The 18,547-nt window shown below is 43.4% G+C and overlaps 1 protein-coding gene across 1 annotated transcript in view; it reads left to right on the plus strand.

The window, feature by feature from the left end:
- The first annotated feature begins 11,584 nt into the window (after nt 1–11,584).
- Nucleotides 11,585–18,547, plus strand: part of CPNE4 (copine 4) — a 211,832-nt gene continuing 204,869 nt past the window's right edge. Inside the window, exon 1 of the mRNA XM_065752112.1 lies at nt 11,585–11,659. The gene's annotated coding sequence lies outside the window, so the exon portion shown is untranslated. The remainder of the gene's footprint in view (nt 11,660–18,547) is intronic.

Raw genomic sequence — 18,547 nt, forward strand, 5'->3', positions numbered from 1 at the left:
TTTGGGACTGGGAAAAGTTTATTGACTCATATGCTTGGATGTTCTTTTAGGTAGAGATAGACTAAAAAGTTGCAAGCACAAATTACATTTCTAGAGGGAAAAATTCATGTATCCCTGAGGATAAGGCCATGGAAGCCCTGGTCTTTACATTACAGGAATCATAGGTTCATAGGTTCATAAGGTTGGAAAGGACCTACAAGATCATCTAGTCCAACCATCCTCCTATCACTATCCCTACCCAACTACTAAATCAAATCCCTTAGCACCTCATCTAAACACTTCTTGAACAGCGCTAGGGATGGTGCCTCAACCACCTCCCTAGGCAGGCCAATCATCTCCTGGATCTGAAATATGAGTTGGCAAGCTTTATTTCCAGATTTTAGTGACATTAGCAGAGTATTAGGCATGGGGCAGGAAAGTTCAAAAATAGTCTGTGTTTGTGATTGATAGGCAGCTCAGTGGAGATCACAAACCCTGCAGTGCTGCCCTCTCAGGTTGAATGACAAAGAAACCAGGTAGATGGCCTGGAGGGGAAGATTCCAGCCAAGGTAGGGACATGTTTCCCTCTGGTTTCATGCTGTCATGAGCAGAGTATGAGATCTCCCTTGTAAATGGCTCATGGTGGCTGGCTGTCAGACTCTGGAGTGTGGAGAATCCTTGGCACCAGCATGGAGGTGGTCAGCCAGGGCATGGCCTAGGTTTCGAAGCAGTGGTTGGAATGGTGAGTGTGCTCTTCCTCTCTTGTAGACAGAGGGCGTGTTCCAGCTGATGCACAAACCTCTAGGTGAACGAAGGCAGACTGTGATCTAGGTTGTGAAGCAGAAGTAGTAAACTGTTGTGAAAAAGGGGTAGTAAAATGATGGAATGTTTGCAATTATACAAGCACTGAAGCTCGTTTTCCTCGTTCAGAATCTGATGTGTACACATTTTACAGTGTCATTTTACTGTCAGGGAGCTGTAAGTGCCAGATGCTACCCAAGGGACTTCTCCAGCAGAGCAGAGCAGGGCCTCACCAGCCAGGCCCATCCTGCCATCCCTGGCAGAAGCTGGGACATTAGGACATCCTCAGGCATCATGTGCATCACTGGGGCTGGGGCTGAAGGTCACTGGGGGTGTGAAATGTGGTTCTGAGCTCTGCAAAAGCTGATGGAGCCTTGAGGGGCTGGGCAGGGACATGCAGGCTGGGCAGTTGTTTTGTCTGGGCTCAAAGGAGCTGGAAAGCCTTCAGCAGCTGACAAGAATACTGGTAGAGTGTGGCAATCAGGAATAATAGGCTTTTTCTCTGACTTATAGCTAGTGATGACTCTTGAGCGCAGTCTGTGGATAACAGATGAAGTGGGCTTCCCTCCAGAAAGCAAGTGCAAATCTTTTGACAGGAGCTGTTGAACCCACTGATTCATCACTGATGGGTTTGCAATGGAAGGTAAGTACTCTGGCTATGAAAGACCCAGTAAATAGGGTCATTAAGGTTCAGGATATTGCATGCCATAAGCTGTATTTTAGCAGGAAGAGTTCCTGGGGAACACCTGTTTCTGGAGTCTGGCCTATTTTCTGTTCGCGCACAGGAAAATAATTGTTTTCTTCATTGACTTGAGCAGTACAGCAGATGCATGATGAAAGATTGTTAATACAATGATAAAATATGTCATTAATGATAATGTTGATAGCTCTGAATGTATTTAGGAAAAGAAATTAAAGCCAAACCTAAGGTTAGTGAGACAGACCTGGAGAAGAGTTAGCAGATGGGAGGTCAGGAAAGAGGCAGTCTAGGGATGGAGGGGAGGGTAGGGGAAGAAATGGAAGTCCAGAAGTGCCTGAAGCAAGAGTTGTGAAAAGAGGTAGGGCATGTATGGAGAAGATTAAAAAAATAAGTCCCTAAAAAGGGTAAACCAACAAATCTATGAATTTCTTGAAGGCTCCCTGCATGGAGCTTCAGAACTGGTCAGAGGTGCAGAAGCACACGTGCACCATTTCCCATTGGTCAGGAGTTTGAACCTCAGCCAACATTTTTAGTTTTAGCAAGATGTTATATAAAAATGCTTTTAGCAGACAGTTGAATGCCTTCTTCACAGGAATAGTTCAGGTGCATCAGGTTAGAGTTTCAGAAATATTTTGTTAACTTGCAAAAAAAAAAAAGTTATTGAAAAAGGCACACCGGGAGGTAACCCCTTCTCATTAAAACTTAGGTATAAATCACAGTGCCCTTGAAGTCCTTCTCATTATCTTCAGCCTCCATCTTCAGCAACTATGCAGAAAAATATTGGCTCAGCAGTGTTAGCCTCAGTATAAAGGAAACCTTTCCTGTAGGAAATCTAAGGATTCCTCAATACTTTTATTTATGACACCAAATGACTGAAACATTGAGACATCACAAACCTCATCTTTGGAAGCTCTGCTACAAGCTGGAAAAACACAGGCACACACACTGATCTAAGAAAGATTGCCATGTTCCTTTCTTTTTCTTTTATTTTTATACTTTTATCCTACCTGACTTTAGTTCATACAAAAGTCAGCACTTTGGGGAAAACCTTAAGTAGCAGCATGTCAGAACTTTCATGCTGAATCAGTCCAATGCTTTGTCTTGTTTAAACATCCTATCTCTGTGGATGGCCATGCTACTTCAAAACATAGGTGAGTAGTACAGAATGATCTGTACATAGGCCAAATTTCTTCCTAATTGTGTCAGACGCTGCTTGGGATTTGCTGTCCTCTTTCTAAATGCCTCGATTCTGAAAAGTCTGGTAGGTGTTCTTTCATGTATTTTGTTGCAACTGATCCCCACTAATTTCTCCAGAGCGTACACGTAATTTGACAGAGTGAGAATCCTCCTTGTAAGGTTCACCTTATTCTTGGTTTACTTAGAGTATTTTTATTTTCTCCTTGAATTTTTGTCAGTCCCACCTGTTTAAAACACGAGTCCTGTTGCTAGGAGAGCTGAAACAACAGCAGAGAAATCAGGTAGCATCCTGCTTGCTAGTTAAAATAATAGCAAAGAACAAATTTTGTGCATTCTTTTGGTTAAAAATGCATCTAGTGCTCATTTTCAGCACTCCTGAAGGCCTCTTCTGCTCTTGCTCCTGTGGTAGATGTCCTCTTAGCACTAGTGAAAACAGCTAGCAGAGTGGCTCAGGTTGCATTTATAGCATCATTGTTAGTCTGATCTTGTTATAGCTCTCGCTGCCCAGATGTGTACAGGCCAGCTTCTGCAACAATTTTACTTCAAGCTCAGGAGAACTAAATTCTGTATTTTAAGAGAGGAGAGAAAATCCATTTCTCATCAATTGAATTCTTTTGTAATTCCTGTTAATGCATTTATCTATGAGCTCCTGGAGCTATCTACTCTGGCACTCATTCTCTGGAGATCTATCTTCTCTTACCTGCTTCAGGTCACCAGCAGTCTTTTTAATAAAGAACACAGAGTGAAGAGCAAAAGCATATGTGGAGTGATAACATTGCAGGTGAACGTACCAATACTGTTGCAAAATACAGGAACAAAAACCAGGCTGTGGGTGCTTCCGGGTCAACTGCTGGAAGAAGTGGTAAGACAGATGTCATTGTGACTTGCCTGTGAATGTTCACAGCTAGAAATTAGAGGATTTAGTTCTGGTTTTGTTGTTGTTGTTTGGGTTTTTTAGTTGCTTTGCAGGGGCAGGTGATAAAACCAAACTCTTCTCCACACTTATCCCCAGCTGCTCTGCTGGAAACCTCAATGTTTTTTCTGTTTTTACCATAAAAGGCAAAATAGCCCAGGATATTCTTCCTTCTCCCATAGCAGTGAAACCAGCCCTTCTCCCATTCAAAGTACCCTTCTCGTGCCCTGGATGTCACAACTGGTATTTTCACAGCAAAGGCAAAGAAGATGGAAGTAATGGTTTACATAGACATTATTGCTAAAAAAGGGAAATTGCAGAACATCATGCCTGCATGAGAGTTGCAGTGGAGGTAATTTTGACCTACTGAAGTTGCTGCTGATGTTTAGAATAAGAGGATGCAGAAGCAAGTCAGGTGACATTTTTGTGCTATGAAATACAGAAGAATCTTAACAATCAAATCAGAATTTGTCAGCTACAGTCCCCATTTTCTATCAGACACTATGCAGAACAGCTAGGAATCTTATCTTTTCATCACAAGATACTGAACTGTTCTTTTCTGCTTTATACATGAGGGACGTATATGCAAGAGAATTTTCTGTTCTGATAGTGAAAAAACAGTTTTACCTGATAGGATACTACTTTATTATATAGAACAGGCTTAACTGCATCGTTAAATTGTGAAGATGAGATAATTAATGGTTTGAGTGTACATTTATTCATAAATTCCCATTTGGTACAGTACTTTCTTATTCATATTCTCATAAAACCAATAAAAATCACAATCCGTAGAATACAGGGAACATGGCATACTGAATATCTTCTATGATATCAGGGCTGTAAGTGTTGCCAGGAACGATGGTGCCTCGTAAAGAACCACCTCTGACCCTGGCAGTAGAGACTTTTTATTGCTGAAGCACTGATACAGCCTCCTACAGTGTGTGAAGCATCAGCACAAAAGGACCTGCATGTTTTTAAGCAAGCCATTATTTCTAACAAAAAATGCTTTTTCTCTCGCAGCCAATTGTTGAGAGAAAGGACAGACACTTATAGTTGAACAAGCTTGAGAGTTTTCTGCTCCAAGGAAAATAGCATAAGGCTGGCATGATCAATTGCTATTTGACAGAGTGATAGAAGTGCACACGCAATGGAGGAGCTAAAAATCTGTCAGGAAGCAGCCAGAATGGCAAACTGACAGAGCACATCTTGGTGAAGCGTGGTCAGAGTCTTGCACAGAGCTGCATCTTTACACCTCCTTAATTCATGGATGTGCAACCACAGTTAGACAGTGTTTCTAGGTAAAATATTATGTTTCATTCAGAAAAAAAGAAACAACCTAACTAAAAAAAACCATCTACGATGGAGCAATTATTCTCAGCTTGTTTCAGGCTGTGACCTTTTCTCATTCTCCTACTTTGCTCAGTGGGGACAGACCAGTATATGTTACAGGTTGACAGAACACTGAAGCTGGTAAAAGAGGCATGAAGCCTGACCATAAGACTCTTGATTCGAAGTGTTATGTTATAGTAGAACATTCTTGCAGAATAAACACTAAGGTATAATAAATCAGACCAGCTATAGTTCCTCCCAGTTCTACCATTGCTGTAAGGAAAGTTTTCTTCAGTAATGCAGTGTTACTTATAAACAGCATTTCTCTGCATGTTATGTTATGTTCTGTCTTTTTTTTTCCTGTAATCTTCATATATTTAGATTGTTTTAACCATATTTTTAAAATTCAGCTCTAAAAAAAAAAAAGGGCTGAAAACAGCTTCCTTCTGTGCACAGCAATCTTGCATCCTCCATCCTTGGGCAACATAGGAAATATCAGGATGGATTTGGCCACTCTGACCAGTGCCATTTTGGAGCAGTACCAGACATCATGACAACATCTGATCTGTTGATTAGGGTTTATATCTCCAGTCTGCTGGCCAGTGAAAGGCCACAGTGGCTACCTGCACTGGGCTTAAAGATCCAGTAAGGGTAAGGTGGGCCAAAATAATGATGCTGTAGCGACAGAGGCACAGCCTCCCTTAACTACTTGTCTTGGTGATATGAGGACTCCTAATATTTCAAGAGAATGGGGAGTAAGAGATTAGCAGGGCTTGTAGTAAGGCACTAACTTTAACACTGTATCACTATGTAAATGCAACTCTGTTACTGCAGCTACAAGAAATCCTCTGTAATTTTTCTGGGGAGAATGAGAGGAGATTGGATTTTCCTGTAAGTTTTAGGTAACAACTGTTTTTATTTAAAGGGGATTGTTTTTATTGTTGTCTCTGTTGATTGATTGATGCCACTAAGCAGGGCTGGCTTTGGGGGAGAACACAAGAAGGCCATATATAATGGAAAAGGGTAAGAGTACCACCTATATCAAAAAGGCTTGATCCCTTAGCAAGATGTGTGGGTAAAGTTAAAACTGTTCTGTGTATCTCAATTGCCATAGCTTACCACTTTTTTTGATTGTCTTCCTTTTTTACCATCTCCTTCAGAGGCAGGTTATTTTTCCTAGAGTAACAGGGGTGGGAGGACTAACAAAGGTATCTTTCTTTGCCCTCATTTCTTTCACTTGTCACACTTCCCAGGGATGTCAGATAGCTCAGCAGGTGATGTTAAGAGTTAATGCAATCTTGCCAAGTCAGTAGCATCAATTTCTGTGGCAGTTATTGCTTGTGAGTCTCTAACTTAGGATGACTCCTGTCTTCTGGGAGCTGCTGGGCTCTACTCAGACTCCTTACAGCCAATGCCATGGCACAAGTGAGTGCCACATGGCAGCACCAGGTGATATTGCTTAGCTGGGCCAAAGAAGCCTTGCTAGACAGCAGAGTGCCTTCCTTCAGGCCAGTGTATACCTTCTTCATCATGTTACCCTGTACCCCCATTCAGTTGTCAGCAGTAGTGTCTTTATGAGTGTTTTGTAGCACTGTGCTAAGGGATACCTGAAGTGATTAGGGACTGATGCCACGATAGAGTATCCCAAGTTGGTAGAGGCTCACAAGGATCAAACCCAACTTCTACCTCCACATAGAACTGCCCAAAAATAAGACCCTATGTCTAAGAGTACTGTCCAAACATTTCCTGAACTCTGGCAAGCTCCATGCATATGAAAACACTTATTTATAGGAAAGCATTTTGTCATCAAACCAAATTCTAAAAAAGCAAGAGGATTTAAGTATTTTTGTCTGCCTGTATGCCTGCTGATGTATGATAAAAGATAGCATGTCAAATGCACAGAGCACCTTTGCTGTGGGGTTCATTATGGAACTGGCAGAGAGAATCTGGAAGAAAATGTTTTTTGCTGTACAACAGGGAGGATTTCTCCCCCACAGGATTATTAATACACGTAAACTGTACTTCAACAAACAAAATTAGCAGAGACCAAGGTTTCCATGGAAAGTTGCAGCCTTGTTTTTACCAACAAGAGAAGTAAGATGTTGGAAAGAGAAAGTATTTAGACAAGCCAATAGCAAACACATTTCTTTACAGAAGTATCATAAGGCTTTCCTTTGCTTTTTATGTTCTGTACTACACATGACAACAATAATACAGTAGTAGGCAGTAAAATTTGAAATGAAATGGAGCAAAATGAAAACCTGAAACGATCACTTTGGCACGAGTGTTTCCAAATCATAAAATCATTTCCCTCATTGTTCATTCTATGTGATACAGTTTTGTTTCAGAGATTTTTCTAATGAAAAAATTATGCAGTTGTAGAATTTTCAACCAATACTGGTGGAGAGGAGTGTGATACAATTTTGATATTGGGGATTTGGGTGTGATAAGCTCTGCTCTGCTACTTGCAAATGAATTGACCTGCTCTAATGAAGGTAAAATTGGCAGTGTTCCCTGACAGTTCGGAGTGATGAATAAAAATGTAATCTGGTGACTTTGAACTGCTATGCAGTAAAAACACAGGTTTTCTTTTGACAGTGGAAATAAAACCTCAGATGTGTCCTTTAACAACGCGTGGGCAGACTGTGGGAATTGAGGGTACATTTGCTTCCTTTACCTTAAAGGGAAGCTCAGCTTTCAGAAGTCAGTGAAACATTTACGCACAAGATGAGTAGCAAGGAATTTCAAGGTTATCCACTGTAAGGCTTCAGATACTGTCATGAATCATAAGACTGCCTAGTTAATTTGGGTAATCTCTAGGATCCAAAGCTACTGCTGTAACCTCAGGTTTGTTTAGTTTTGCTTTTAAATCATTCTCTTGTTTTAGTTTTCTCAAATGTGTTCAGTAATTCCAAGGCCTGTAAAGGCAGTGGTGTTCTAGCAGAGACTCTTGGGGACTGTTTACGTTTCCTGGATGGGGGTATCAGCTCCTCTTTGAATGCTATCAAAGCTGCCAATATGTATCTGTTGTGCCTGTCTATGACATACGTTAAGAACAACTAAGAATACCACTGCTGCTGACAAGAAAAACCATCTCTGTGCCACCTACTTGAGATGACTGTTGTACACACAGTCACAGCCATAAATCTCAGGAGAACAAATCTTGCTTTTGTGGAATAGTGCTTTCATTAAAAATGAATTCACAGGAGGAAATGCAGAACTGGAGTAGTACCTGTGTGAGCTGAGGTTAGAGCTGAGCTTTGAGGCAACGTACCTGAATTCTAGCCCTGAGAACACCTTAAGGGAACCTGGTTTTCAGAAAGTAAATGATTAGCACTATTTGAACCACAGCATTTTCCCACATAACTAAGCTTTAAAATGAAAGGATTCCCTTCACTAGTGCTTGTGGAGATCAAGCACGTGGTCTCCAGTGCAACTAAAGTGGCATTTTTACTAGAAACAGTGAGGAAAGTGAAGTTTCCAAGCAGAATCCGGTACAAGTCTGGTAGAAGAATGTTATGTGAAAGTTTGCAAAGAGAACTGACAGCAACTTCTATCAGGTAAAAAGCTGTAAAAGCAGGAGATTAAAAAAAAAAAAGTGAAGAAAAAAAAAGACACACTTTCCCTGATATGCTTTTGAAGATTTGTTTTCCCCTATTTGCAAGTGCTGTTTGCTGGGCTGTTGATACAACTGTGCTGTGGTTATGGGCCCTGGCTGCAGTAATTAATATGGGAAACAGAGTAGTATAAGGGATTCCCAAAAAAGTATTTTAAAATTAGAAAAAGAATGAGATTTGTATTCTCATATTTCATATTCTTAAGAAGCGTTGGCTGTGTAATACTGCAGATAAGTAAAGCAATCATCTGCTCAGTTTTAGATACCAGTGCTTGTGTGGATTTGCACTGAGTCGTCTCAATGAGGTCTTTGCTGATCCACACAGCTACCAGAAACAAGCATGACAACCACGACAGTGTGAAAACAGGGAACAGCCCTGCTCTGTTTATGAGTGGAGGCCTTCAGAAAGCTTTTTGCATCTGTGGCCTCTCACCCCGGCTTGCATTTACACTTCTGTGGGCTGTGACAGTGATGATTCACTCCTGTTTATCAGTTTGTAGCTGTCTCACTGAGACCTATATAAAAAGGTGGGAAACTACTCCTGGTGATAAAAGTTTTGATTTTGCTGAAGCTGTAGAGCTGGGAGGTTTGCATCCCACTTTTGTGACAACTGCAACGTGGACAGGACAAGGGCACAAGGTGTGATAGATCTTCCTTTGTCATAACTAAGAAGGCTGATGGAGTGATGCTGATTCCAACTGCTATAATTCTTGTGTTTTATTTAAACGTTGACTAGTTTATGTGAGCTTAGCACGAGCAGCCCTTGCACTGCAATGCTGATCTCTGTTGGTAAGCAGGAATATCATCCTGAACCAGCTTTGGTCCAGGGAAGATATTCGGATGCCACCCAGAGGAGGAAGCAGGTACTTGTAGAGGGGCTGTCCTGATTTATAGCAGCTCTCTGTCCCAGTAACGGTGCTCCAGCAATACCAGCAGACTATCAAGCAATGACAGTGAGCAGAAGAAACAGAGTACCGTAGCTGTGTGGGCAAGGAACTACAGGATGATATCCAAGGCCCTTATCGTTTCCATGCTATGGAGATGTATGAGTTGAATGCTGGAGCAGAAATCTCAGTGTTCATCCTGACTCAGCTAATTGCAGAGCAGGGTTGGACCCTGCTCCCTTCTCACAGTTACCGAAGTGGTGAGCTCCTGTCTACATCTGGGCCACAAATACATTTTGTGAAAATCTTACTAAAACCATTCCTGCAGGACTTGCAGGGCTTCTCTATTCTGATGTGCTGAGCTGGAATCTCTGACATGCTGCTGTACTGCTCGCGGGGAGCAGCTGCAGCATGCTGTCACAGTCCCCAGCCTGACACAGCACAGGGAACCTGGGCACCAGGAAGCCCCTCTGGAATGGCACAAATCTGCTCAGGAGATCTGCAGGTGTTTCCTTTAGGGGCTTCAGCAATTGGTTTCTTGGTGTTTTCCTTCTCTTTCAGCTTGGAACTCCCAGCAGTGCCAGCACAGGGCTATGTAGTTTTGCTGTAGTTACACTTAAAGATTTTTAAGATCCAAGTAAAGCTGTGGAAAGCCTTAGCCTTCTGGAGGGCTCAGTCTGTTCTGCAATAGGTATTCTAAATAAAGAAAAAAACCAGCAGAGCTTTAATTTTACAGAAATAGTAACGAACAAGAGGTGAGTGGAAAAGATGGGAAATCTTATTATGACAATAAATTATGCTTAAATGAGTTTTATGTAAATCTCACTGTTCTATAAAAGTAAACAAAGTTTATTTCCATGGATGCACAGATCCAGTGACTGATGTTTGATTTTAATGCTGTGAACAAATTACTGGTCAGCAGTATTCTTTTGTGAAATGTGCTCAGCAAAACGCTGCTTTTAATTTGCACTTTATCTGCACTGAAAAAAAATAAAATAACAAACCCAACGACTGGAAAAAAAAAAAAAAAAGGAAGAAAACAACAACCAGGATTACAACGCATACTCCTAACGTGCACTTTTGATGCTGGTGGTATGAGATTAAAATCTCTCATCAGATAGGCAGGGCTTCTGGCAGAGGGTTGCAGCTCCACTGCAAGTCCTTGTTGTTATTTTTAATGCAGAAGGATTGTGATGTTCCTGCTCTGGGCTAGCGAACATGTTCGATTGCCTGCTCTCCATTTCACACCTCTCAGCTCTCAGGAGCTGCGCCCCAGGGTTTGCCAGCTCAGCAAACTCCTGGCATTAACTTCACAGCCTAAGAATGATTTGTCTTTGTTTTGTGCTCCTTTCCTTCAAAATCTGCATCACTGGAAAAAACTGTCGTTTCTAAAGTGCTCTGCGCGTATCGTTGTGCCTGTTTGGGGGAGGACAGGATGCAGCAGAGGCATCTCTCTCAGGGCAAATGCTACAGGAGCTCTGTCATTGTCACATCTGTATGCCTGGGAGAGGCTTCTGAATTTATCTTCATCAAATCCTTGTGAGATAGGGCAGAGAAATTAGATTATACAGCTGGGGAGCCACAGCACAAACATGCCGCATCCCAGGAACACCAAGGCACGTGTCTAACTGTCAAGTGCAGGCCCAAATCTCTGCGTAAGCTGAGGATTCCTGGGAAGCCAGCCAGACTATTTTTTTTTTTGTTGCGTGAACACACTTGGGCATCACCACAGCCGTTCGGGTGGGCAAAGTCAGACGGTGAATCCCGACGTCCCAAGTGCTCGCGTCGTGTTTCAACCGCGGGAGCAGTCCTCTGTTTTGCTGGGGCCGTGCTTCGCTTGGACGTCCTCTCGCTGCCGAGACATCCGCAGAGGCACCGCACGGAGCCCAGCGGCCCCTCAGCAGCCAAGAGAGCCTCCGTTCCCACAGCCCGCAGGCTCTGGCGGGCGGGCGGGCTCCGCTGCTCCGCGCCCGGCTCCGCTCGGAGCTGCCTCCCCCAGAGGGCGCTGCCGCGGGGTCGGGGCGGTTCCGAGCGGGGGGAGCGCCCGGCGCGCCCGCCCGCCTCTTCCCTCCTTCCATCCCTCCTTCCATCTCTCCCTCCCTCCTCTCCTCCCTCCGTCCCCTCCCCTCAGCGGTGGAGCCGCCGGGCTCCTTCTTTCCTCTTCACATGGGGCTCGCCCCGCCGGAGGGACAGCGCTCCTGTCCTCCCGACTGCCGCTGAGAGGGAGCCGGAGCGGGCAGGTAGGGACGGCGGGGAAGGGCTCTCTGGCTGCCGGTTCCCGCGCACGTGAGCTGCTCGGTTATCGCTGCCCCGTTGGTGCCGTGTTCCTAAAACCTGGACGCGGGTGGAGGCTCCGTCGGTTGCGCGTGGGACTCGGCGCGTTGCTGCGAGCGCACGGGTTTGCTGTAAGCATGCGTTTGCTAGAGCGCGGAGGGAAGTAAAATAAAGTGGGAAGTTTACTTATAAAGTCTCTTAGAGCAGAAAAAGCTTTTTTATTTTGCCTTTTTCTTATTTTTACGGGTGTGTAAATGTGTGTGCTGTAACGATGAGGAAGCTCTCTGGGGACATCGTTTCTCGAGTTCGTTTTGGAGCCCTTGGAATTTCAGGTGTGGTCCGCTCCAGTCCTAGGGGCTTGGGAAAGGCACTGTGCTGTGCTCTGCCGAGGTCGGGCACACCTCACTGGGAAGTTTCCTGCGGCCTTAAAATCTCTCTGGTGCTGCATTTGGGGCGGATGGGTATGAGAAGCAGTGTTTGTGAAGTAGGGCGTAGCGGTGTCACTGTTGGCTGTGGTGCGTGGGTCTTGGTGTGTCCAAAGGTAGATGTATAGGATTACTAACCTCGTGGTCACCGCAGAGGCTTGGGTACCTGATGTCCTCAAGCTCGTGTCTGAGTTCTCCCATCAGCTTACGCTTAAGGTCTTCTCTGATGGGAAAAAATGTCACTGAAGTTTAAGGTACTCAGTAGACCTGCTAAAAAGAAATCAAAGGGTTTCTCAGTATGTGTGTGCAGAGCACCAATGGTTTGTTAGCTGAGCTGCTGAGCCTAGCTGTCTGTCTCCTCATCTTTGAGGTGAAGTTTATCTAGAATAGGGTGCTTAAATGTACCGTGATTCAAAATACTGCAGGGAAGCAAGTTATGGTGAGCTAACTCTTCTGATAAGCACTTGATGTCTGTACCTCAAACAGGAAGTCAGTGGGACCAGCTGTACTCTTAATAGCATGTCAAAGTTTGGAGTTCCCAATAGCAGAGTGGCTGGCAGCATGGTGCTCTGTGTCGGATGCTTCCCAGAGATGGGGCAGGACAGGACTGCGGATGCAGGGAGGCTGTGCACCTTGTGTCACCAGGGATGTCTGAAGAGCAAGACGAAGCAAGGTGGCACAAACTGTAGGGTGGGGACACACCTGCGCTGTCTGCCTTCCTTGCCTTGTGCTGTAAGGTAAAAGATATCTTGCACACTGTAGTTGGCAGGCAGCATCCAGAGTTCAAAATGTGTTTTTCAGCTGTATGACTTCCTCTATCCTTTGCCGTGCTTACCATTTGGTAGGAGTTTGTTGTGGTCTCATCTCCCTCCCCTTTTCCTAGGTTTTAAAATCACCTAGCAGACTTGGTGTGCAGAAACAGCTCATGGATTGTGAGGGTTGGAAGTGGAAGGCGAGGCAGTCAGTGGTCAGCAGCGTGGCTCCCGATGCAGCCATTAGTCAGCAACACCTCGCACCGATATCTCTGCTGACATCTACCATCGCCAGCTGCTGTGTGCTTCATCACTAAGTTGACTGGCAGAAAGTTTCGAGTTGAGGAAGAACGCTTGGCTGCCGAGAGCTGTGATGAGACAGCTGTGCAAATGGCAACTCTGGGTTTTGGGAGCATTTGCGAAGTTTGTAAAAAGAAAAAGAATAAAAGAATCTCAGGGTGCGATCATAGGGGGCGGCTGAGCAGTTGCATTTCTTTCTTGTTTTTACAAGGTTCCCGGCAGGAGGAACTCAGTGCGGCAGGGCTCTGAGGGGCCTCGGAGCTGCGGCGTGACTCCCTTTAGGATTTGTCACGAAATCTTAACCGGGACTGCTCTCTTTCTCTGCAAGCAGAGAAGGAGAAAGCTGATTCAGTACATTCTCGCCGACTTCCCTATGAACGCGGCCGCACGGAGCCCGGCGGGAGCTGCAGGAGCGCGGTGCTGCCGGCAGGGGGCACCCGAGGAGCGGCGGAGGGCGGGGGGCTGCGGCCGGGGAGCGGCTCCGTCGCTGCCCGCGGTTCCCCCGCTCTCGTCACGGGGCTGTGCCGGGGAATAGCGGGGATCCCTTCTAAAGGTGCGGGGAACCTTGCTGCGGAGGGCGGCTCTGAAGGCCTGCAGGGTCCTAGGAGCTTGGCTGGCTGCCGTCCGTCCCTTAGATCGTATTTCCCCTCTGGCGTCCCACCGTCAGCCTGCCCTACCTTCCCAGCCCGAAGCTGGAAGTGAAATGTTTGCTGGCATGTTTGAAGGCAGGGCAAGGTGGGAGCTGAAGGAGCCTTGGAAGCGTAGCGGGCTTGGAGTCACTCCTGGCTTCAGTGATTGCATGGTTTTCTATAGAGAAGCATTCTTCAGATTGCCCCGGGGAGTACCTGCAGCATTTAGTTTGCCAACAAATGACATTCAGGGGGTTAGCTAAGGCTGCAGGCAGCTGTTACTGCTTGCTGGAGTAGTGTGGATTAAGATTCTTTTTAGTGAACACTGGACAAATAGAAAACAGACACACTGTAGGCAAATAAAAAGTTTTCTTGGTGGAAAGGATAGTGAGCTGTGAAATTGCTCTGGTACGTGGCTGCAGTTAGTCCATACTTTCCTAATCTAGTGACTGCTTCACTTTTTTCCAGTGCATTACTTTAAATTAATCACTCAGTGTTATTTGGGTTGTCATTAGCCAGTCAGAGAGACAGAATTTCACAGCACATGAAGAGGGCAAGGCACCCTTCTCATAGCTGATAACAGCCAATCGTTTAGCTATGGGATGTGTCTTGGACATGGGTGATTCCTGGGATTAATTTCTCACTTGTTTCCTCTTGTAAGGGAAAAAATCCCTGCAGCATTTAATTGAGAAACTTCACTGAAGAGCAGTGCCTTCAACAATGCCTATCCCTGTGGTTCAGTGTAACATCAAGTGATAGGATTGTTAATACCTTAGTTGCTGCCTAGAAAGATTCTGTCAATAAGCAGCTGGATATTTTGATGTGAACTGCAGATCCACGATCCATGCAGAACTGGACTGCAGAATAAACAGTGCCTTGGGGGAAAAAAAATCTGCAGTAAAAGAGTATCTGTACACTTACGTGAAGGCAGTAAGTGATTGGCACTGATGTCAATGCCATTAAAATCCTTGGAAATGTACACAAATGAATAACCTGCAGCTAAGGATGCACTAAGTAATGTAGGCAGCTGTTTCTTATTTAGTCTTATGCTAATTGATATGAAAAGAAAACCTGCTGCTGTTACCATTGCCTTTGCCAGCTTGTGCAGTTGCACGTCACTTGTATTATCTTGGTGCAGATGCTTTCTTGGTACATCATGTGTTGGTAACAGAAACAGATGTTTTTACTTGCCTGTTAACAATTAAAGTTTTAAGGGATTGTTAAGTTTTACCGAAAAAGATTCAAAATGAACTAAAAATATTACTTATATGGAACTAACATGTAGATGAAGGAGAGGAGAGAAAGGGAAACAGAAAATTAGACTGACATGTCTGTCAGGATGATGTAAATACAGTCTGGTGTCCTTTGAGGGATTGCAGGCTTGAAAAGTTACCTGGATTTGTTCTATTTAACTTGCATAAAGGCTTTCATTTTTTTTCAAGCTTGTATTAATGGTCTGGGCTGAAACTCAGCTTCCCTTGGCTGAAAGAAACTGAAGAAAGTTTTCTGTGCTACAGCTTGATTTTGCAGTTGTATTGAATATAATATCACGTATGTGTTGAGGCTGACAGACCAAATGGGAACTGACCATAGATGAGTGTAGGCAGAGCAAACAGAAAATGTTAAGTCATGTAACCTTTTTGTCTGAATTTAGGGAAGGCCCTTTTGTCCATTTAGGTAGATCAACCATTGCTTGCCTAACTTCAGTTTTCACTATGTTTAAGTTTCTCACTGAGACATAAGCAGCGATGCTAATAGACTCAAGAATTTTTGTCAGTTCTGGTTCAATATAAAGGCAGTTTACAGGAATTATTGCCCTTTCTCTTCATATCAGACACAGTACTATCTTCCAAAAGTACCAGTTGTGCAATAGGACTGTAGAATAGTCAAAACTGGGGAAACTGGTGAACTAAATTTGAAGGTCACTTTTTTTTCACAGTGTCAAATGCCTTGTGCCCCACTTTGTTGAGCTAGGGTATGGTGCTTCAAAATAAATGCTTGTCCTATGCATGTTGTAACTGCAATTTAGAATGTCAAACGTAGTTTCTAGTTAGAAACAAGACCAAAACCTCATTTCTGTAAACATGGATTTGTAATGAATGGCTGATTTAGAACAAAGCATACTGCCCCCCTCCCCCCCCCCCCCGCAAAAAAAAAATAAAATAAAATAAAAAAGGCCTGGAAAAATGTTTAAACAAGTGTATTTATGAGATTACCCATGAGCTTGAAAAATATTGTCTCACTTAGGTAATGTTTATAAAGGGCAAGAATAGGTGATGTATTACATTGTCTGATTATACAGGGAAAAATCCTCTTTTTTTGGGGTGTCATTTCTTCAAGTCTTGTTTCTTGGTGGGTTGCATTTAACTGTGGGCATGAAGAAGAGAGAGGTATAATATATATATATTATATATATATATATATAAGGTAGACCTGAAAAAATGATGTAATGCCTTCCCGTCAACTCAAAACACATAAGATCAAATGGCAAAGCTAACTAGTATGAAAAATAAATGGGACATTAATGTTGGATAACATTGACTGCAAGGAGAATTCTGTTAGAGAAGTGGTCTTTGGGCAATTCTTAATGTCTTCTATACACTGATAAAAGAGGCTGCATTCCAGTTTCTGTGCGTGAAGATAAAACATCTAGTTCTTAATGACTTGATATGATCAAAGACTTTCTTATTTCATCAGTGCATGTGTAAGAGTAGAATTTTAAGAGCTACTCTGCACATTTGGTCTACAGCCTAAAGACTCACTTGAGGGCTTGTCACTCTTACAGATCTGTAAACCAGTCCCATGGGGGCAAGCTACTGTAGTTAGCTGTGATACTCTCAATCACCTCATTCACCTTTTAGGGTCCATGAAGAGACTGTGCAAGCAGGATATATGCAGCCTTAAACCAGTTATTTATTAACTGAGATATGTGGTCGGTATCTGGGAGTACCGAGCTGCTAGGCAAAGCATTAGCATACCATTCCTAGTCAGCATCTGTCTCGGCGTTGCTGGCCTTTTCAGACATCAGTACTGGGGCAGTTCCTTAGAAGTTTCATCCAAGGTTATGCAGTTTTGCTCTGTCAAAACTAGGCCTTGGATCACAGACATCTGATACCCTAGGGGAAGGATTTGCACAAAGCTGCAGTGTGAATACTGCACTGATTCCCTTAGTAGTACCCAGTGGATGGTAACTACAGGGTTATTTGGTCTACTTTCAAAATAGCTGGATGTCTTCTGGAGAAGCTGTGCAAGTCAAGCATGTTCTGTGCTGGACTTTAACCACCAGTGTATTTTTTTTGTATGTACTTTTGCCATATGTGCTTTATAACTGTTTCCTTGCCTGGTGCAGATAACAGATTGTCTATGGGAGGGAAAATGGAAAGAATAAAACAAACTGAAAACCACAAACCAACCAACCAAACCAAAAAAGCACAGAAGCCATTGAAAGAAACAGAGGATAGAGGAAGATGAAGCTGGGAATGTTGATGAGAGGTGAAAGAGCAGTGTGCGGGTGGGGAGTAGTCCAGTAAGTATTGCTGAAGAGAAGGGAAATAAAAGCAGTTTTTATGAAGAGGGGAGATGATATTTCTGGTATTTGCTAGGTGAGTATAAAGACAGGAAATTACACGTTGATTTTAACAAAGGAACAGTGGGTAAAATTCTGGCTGTCACGAAATGCAGAACAGAACTTTTGTCTTCAGTGGCTTGAATGCCACAAAAGAAGGAAAACTTAATTTTTTCTTGTATTAGTAAATTTACAGATTTGGAACAGTTCCTATCTGCAGCTAAAAATCAGGTCAAACTCAATGAAAAGTTTTCTCACTGGCTCTTCAGAATAAGTGGGAAAAAAATTCTGAAGAAACTGATTTCCATAATGTGGAAGTTTTCAGAGCAGAAATTTTGTTTTCCGTGAGCGTTTGGGATGCAGTTCGTTCAGTTTTGCTATTTCAGTTGCATCCTTTGTGATTTATGTAAATTTGTGCAGAAAGATGACAGAGTTGTGTTTGATATCTATGTAGAAAAGAACACCTGCTTAAATAAATTGTTCATCTCCATGCAGCACATTGCAGTGTAGCTTGTGGAAAATGTATATGTGTATATTTATGTTCATATTAATAGATATATTTAGTATATTTTGTCAACCAGAAGTCGTTTTTGTTGCTTGCTGTTATGTGCAGGCAACAGTTAGACATCCTCAGGAAGAACCAGCCTTCCTGTACTGAGAGAGGGGTGTGAAGTGGGATGAGTGACTTCCACTGCTTTATGTGAACAGGGACAGATACTGCTGTGTCTCCATCTAAGGGGTGCCACTTGCAGCTGCAGGCATAAATATTCATCAGGTGTTACTAAGGTGGCTGGCTTGACACGTCAGTCATCTCCTAACTTATCTTCTGCAATAATAAAATGTAAGTAATTAGATTGCTAAGAATTATCTTGTGCACCAGAGTGGTGGTGTGTGGTTCTTGTTTTTCTTTAATAAAGTGTTAAGACTGAGAGTAATGAAACTGCAGCAGTCTACAGGATAACTTTCACTAGTTCATCTTTTTTTTTTTTTTTTTTGTCAGTACTGAATGAATGAATTGCAGGACTGAAAACTTTCTGTAATCCTCATTTTAATCAGTGTGTGGTACAGAAGGTTTTCCTTCCCGTGATCTTTGATCTGTGATCTTTGTTTCCTGTTGTAGCAAGGCAGGTTGCATTAAACTGTGATTTCTTACAGCAATGTTCTTTCCAAGTGTTCAGCTCCC

Source organism: Cyrtonyx montezumae, unplaced genomic scaffold, assembly GCF_038088225.1.
Source record: "Cyrtonyx montezumae isolate F1298 unplaced genomic scaffold, pur_monq_1.0 scaffold_8, whole genome shotgun sequence".
Classification (NCBI taxonomy): domain Eukaryota; kingdom Metazoa; phylum Chordata; class Aves; order Galliformes; family Odontophoridae; genus Cyrtonyx; species Cyrtonyx montezumae.